This window comes from Melanotaenia boesemani, chromosome 18 (genome assembly GCF_017639745.1).
Source record: "Melanotaenia boesemani isolate fMelBoe1 chromosome 18, fMelBoe1.pri, whole genome shotgun sequence".
In the NCBI taxonomy this organism is placed as follows: domain Eukaryota; kingdom Metazoa; phylum Chordata; class Actinopteri; order Atheriniformes; family Melanotaeniidae; genus Melanotaenia; species Melanotaenia boesemani.
The window spans coordinates 29,153,803-29,159,085 of record NC_055699.1 but is presented as its reverse complement, the minus strand read 5'-3'; the positions used below and the strand labels follow the sequence as shown (position 1 = coordinate 29,159,085).

Sequence of the window (5,283 nt, the reverse complement as noted above, 5' to 3'; positions counted from 1 at the left end):
AGAAAAATAAAGAAATGTTTTCTGTCCAGGTTGAATTCAGACATAAGCAGAATATCTCATTCAGACTGGTATATAACTAAATATTTGATCTGTTCTTCCAGATAAAACCCTGTTTGTCCCATAAGTTTCCCCATCAAGTTTTTAACCCAAGTGACTCACCACACTGGGGGCTCTGCCTGCTTGGTCTGCAGGGTTGTTGTCACGGTGATCGCCCTTGTCTAGGTGGCTAGGGGTCCTGCACTGCAGCCTTATGGCTGTGGTGGGGAAGCTCAATATGCCACTCAGAATGCCAAGATATTTGAAGAACTTATTCTACTCTGTGTCTTATAAGACACAGGCTGGGCAGCTTTCTGATTCATTTCACTTCATTATTTTCTAGTAAATGCACTGAATTATGGAATCATATAGCATTAAAACAAACAAACAAACAAACAAAAAAACTTCTGTTTTTCTGGATTAACAAGATGATTTGAAAAAGTAAACAACTTCCAGGGGCATGGCGCACCTGGTAGTGGCCAGGTGCTGACGAACGCCGTCCTGCAAACCCAGAGACACAATCAGTGAGGTGAAGGAGGTCCACCAATTTAGATTCCCTAATCACAACATTTCTGCTGAACTAAATTAAATTGATAATATTTTCATTGAATCTAATCGGCCATCCATTTTGTGTGCTGTATGCAGGTGTGGGACTGTCTAGATGGTGCGAGCACTCCAAGAATAGACAACATTTTGCATGGGTAAAACACAACAAAACACATATCCAAAAACTATGTTGCGCAGGCGCAGAGCCAAAGAAGGAGACAAATATACAACAAAAATTTACTTGCACGCTGTAAGATTTCTTTTAGATTTAAAAGGTGTTGTACCATGTTCTTTTTTGTTTTTGTTCCATAGGCATACATAAAATATGGCATTGTCAGCTTAATATTTTGTTGCACAAGTCGAAGAATCCATCCACTGTACAGCAGTTACATCTAGCTGTACTTCACTGTACTAAATTTTTTTTCGGTGAACTAGGTTGGAGGACAAAATGAACAGGTCCAGGAAGAAATCAAATCCTCTGAGAAGTGCTGTAGGTAAGCTGTGTTATTATTAGTTGCACCTATACAGATTTGTCTGATTTCAGAAACAGTTGATTTAAAGAGAGATGTTGGTGTAATATATGAAGTTGAGCTATTTTGTGAGCCAATAAGAAATCGGTATGAGGCAAGTTAGTCAAAACCTAATATTACAAGTTTTGCTCTATTTCTGAAATCAAAGCCCCATACTATTACTACTAATCTACTACTAATACTGCTGTTTTCTGTGTCCACCTTGCTGATAAATGTATAGGCCATAATCACAAATGTTACAGCCCCCCATATATGCATATGTGACACGCCACGAGAAAACCAGGAAAAAGTCGGCCTGACATAAAAAAATGAAAAATGTCTTTTTTCTAAAAAAAAAAAAAAATGAGTGAGTTTCACTTATTTTCAAAATATGCTAGTTGAATATATGAAGAAGGCACTCTATGCTTCAAATAACAGTATGGGGGGTTTAAAACCATAAACTTTGTGTTTGAATTTGGGTTGTTTTAGAGGGCAATCCCCCGGGAACCGCTTACTGGTTTCGGGGGTGGGCATACCACAGCAGATAAACATATCGGCTTTCTTCAGCCAATCAACCGCACATTCAAGTGAAAGCACACGGCTACTTAAGCAGCTGTTCGAGCCAGGAGCTCGTATTACTATTCAGCTGCCTGTGTTTACATCGCTGAATGAAGATGGACCAGGAGGAACGCATTGCACAAGAACAGAATTGTGACCGTTACAGCACATTTTGGGAGTACTTATTCCAGAAGACAGATACTTCCGACCATGCCAACGCCAATCTCACTTCTAATTCTGAATCCGAATTAGATGATGAAGCTGAAGAAATCGATGGGAGTGACTGCAATACACTGGAGAACATTCCTAATCTACAGCTGACCTTAGCTAAAGATGAGGAAGAAGAAGAATCCATTGAACTCGTGGCGGAGGAGCTGGACTGTAAGAGTAGCAGGACATGAGAATAATAGGACATCTAGAAGCTAACAGACGTACAGTGGTTACTGCAGAGATGACTACATCCACCAAGAAGCCCTAGACCAGGGGTAGCCAACGTTGGTCCTCGAGGGCACCAATCCGGCAGGTTTTCCAGATTTCCGTGCCCCAACACACCTGACTTAAACTAACGAGTCATTGTGGAGATCCTTATAGGCTGTTGGATCCATTTAATTTGAGTCAGGTGTGCTGGAGCAGGGAAATCTGGAAAACCTGCCGGATTGGTGCCCTCGAGGACCAACGTTGGCTACCCCTGCCCTAGACGAAAAGAAAGCATCCCAGAACCTCTTGTATGATCGGAGGCAATGAAGTCTGCAGGAATACTTTTCAGTTTCTCATGGGGTGAGTTTTACAATGCAAATCTATGCACACATCGAAACTGTAATCACATGATAAGTGTTAATGGGATGTTTAGGTGTGAAAATGTGAACTACTGCTATTAATTTGAATAACAGAAAACAGTGATGATGTGCTAACACACTCATGTACCGAAAAAAAGTCTTGACTGTAATGATGTAGCAAAGCATTTAGGTGTCATGTAAACGTAGTCACTTTAATAGAAGTACAGATTCTTTATTAGAAAATGGCCCAAATAAAAGTTAAAGTCATTCTGAGTGCTAGTACAAGTCAGGGCCATACTTAATGCTAACTGCAGCTTTGGGAGCATGTTTTTAAAATGTATTATTTTATTTTGTGGGGTATACTGTTATGTAACCAGTTGTAAAGTGAAGACAAACAACAAACCAGTCACACTCAAGGAGGGTTCCCAGAGCACCTTTTGTCAACCACTGTGGGGGGTTGGGATTATGGAAAGTAATGCAAATGGACAGCTTTTGTTAGCTCCCCCACCTGGCTCCCCAGGGAAGGTGAAAAACTTTGAGGCTCTTTTTCTAGAAAACTAGTCTGAGGAGTGCCAACATTCAAATGGCCGCATCTTCTTCAAATATTTTCTGATTACCATGTATTAGACATCATTGGAAACCTTAAAATTCACACTTTCAGAATCTGTAAATAACTCAAAATGCCCCTCGGGAGACTTGTTCCAGGTTTTTCCATGGCTGGTCACATATATTATGGATTTGAAATGATTTATTCAATTGATCTCTCACTGCAGCACATATACAAATGTATATGCACCCATCATTATTGACAGTGAATCTGAGCCAGAGGAACACCTGGAACCTGCTGCAGAGGAACGGTATGAATTATTACAAATGAGATTTTATGAGTACTTTTTGTGCCTTTATTGTTTAAAACACAATACACCTCATCTTCTTTGACAGCCTAGACGACCTAACTGCTGCAGACATTGTGTCAAAACTCTCAATGAAGATCACAACAGCATCTCACAGCAGGTTCAATATTAACAGAACCAATGTGTGGGACGGTGCTCTCCGTGGCTTCAAGCCTGCTTCATTTGATCCATCTCATGAGATGATGAGGGCCAAGCTGAGGATGGACTGGACAACGGTGGCCCCAGACAAGAGTTCCTGACCCTCCTGATGAACTGCCTCAGAACACGAAGGATCTTTGATGGCCCAGATGACAGAAAATACCTCACATTTGACAATGCCTGCTTGAGGTAGGTTGGCATAATAACAAAGCTCATTTACTTCCTCAATCTCAGCAGCATCAGATCAAATTAGCTTGTCATTTGTAAAATCTTAACCTATGTTCTGAGGAACTGGAAGGTCAGTAGATCATGACATTTTGTGTTAACGATTCCTTTAAACCTGTTATTAACACCACTACACATTGCCATAATCCCAGGGTCCTATTTCATTTCATTAACATTATTTTTTATATTGTCTGCTATCCTTCAAACTGTACCATGTCAGACATCTCTCCTGTTTAGCCCATGATGAATTTGTCTTTTTTATGTCAGTTAAATACTTACATCTCTCATCTTATCCTGCCTACATTAAGGAGAGGTTAACTAGACTGTGCTAATTCATATCAAACCTGCATCTCCTCCCACTAAACACTGTTTCTCACATGAAAAATTCAACCACCGTGTCTTCTTAGCACCCGAGACAAGTTCTGGACTGTAGGTCCCTGTAATCTTTTTATCTGCAACTCTCAAGTACTTTTCTGTCCTGTTTAATGCATATACAGTAGTACATACATTAATTAATCCCATCCTTGCAAAAGGGGGAAAAACAATTACGTCCCCACGATTCCAAGCAATTTTAATCCTTTAAAAAATTTACTAGATTCAAGGATAGACTTTCAGCCTTGGATGTTATTCATTCTTTGGAGCAGAATGCATCTGTCTTCAGGGCCTTTATGTGTGCAAGCAAGGAACAGCTCACATCTGCAAAAGTTGAAGAAATCTTTGAGGTTCAACTGAGCGAAAAAGACAGTACAAGATGACAGAAAGAAAAGTTCTAGGATTCTGGAGAGATTTTCTTCTTGAAAATGAAGGTTTTTATGTTTTTATGAAGGTTAATATGTTTCCATTACATTATCTATGACTGATGGCATTTGTATTGAAATGCATTTATTGAAATACAATTAAAAACTAAGCTCAAGATTCCCCCTCCCAGAAAAACAAACTGGTCGCTCCCTCCGGGACAACCTGATGTCCGCCAGTTGGGTTAAACACTCTGCCTCCTGCAGGATTTCAGCCACAGCCCAGACTGATTTTTCTGGAGACATCTTGCTTTCCTGTTAGCAGCACCTGTACAAACACAATCAAAATATCAATGTTGTTCACAACTACATGGACTTATAAAAAATTCACCAGGCTTTGGACTATTCTAATAGAGCCTGAGGGGTCTTTCTTTTCAGCCTTTTAAGGCAGTTAGTGCCTCCATTTTCAACTTGTGTAAAACTCACATTTCATTACAAATCTGCCATGTTCTTCAGTCTGATATAGTTTTCCACACATGACTCCCAGGTTAATGGCTGTCTCAGACCACTCTGTCTCTGTAGGCCCTCAAAGTGTGCCTGGAAATGGTCGTTGCCACATGGACTGTATGATGACCTATCCATAAACTGGCACAGTTCCTCCCGGGAGATAGAGAACCCACACTTGGTTCCTCCAAACCTGGGAGTAAAATATGCACATTAGATCTCATTTACATTGTCTGTTTTCAGCCAACTGGTATGCTGTAATTCTTTGTGTTTGGGCAGCAAATGTGTTTTGTGGTTGTACTTGAAACTGTTTTCAAAATTTCTGCATCAAGAATATAAATAA

General features: G+C 40.2%; 1 long non-coding RNA gene across 1 annotated transcript; it reads left to right on the top strand.

Moving 5' to 3' along the window:
• The first annotated feature begins 1,047 nt into the window (after positions 1–1,047).
• LOC121628919 lies at positions 1,048–3,521 on the top strand. The gene is made up of 3 exons (XR_006008298.1): positions 1,048–1,076; positions 3,199–3,282; positions 3,368–3,521. It is a non-coding gene; the product is annotated as an uncharacterized LOC121628919 (long non-coding RNA).
• Positions 3,522–5,283: the final 1,762 nt, after the last annotated feature.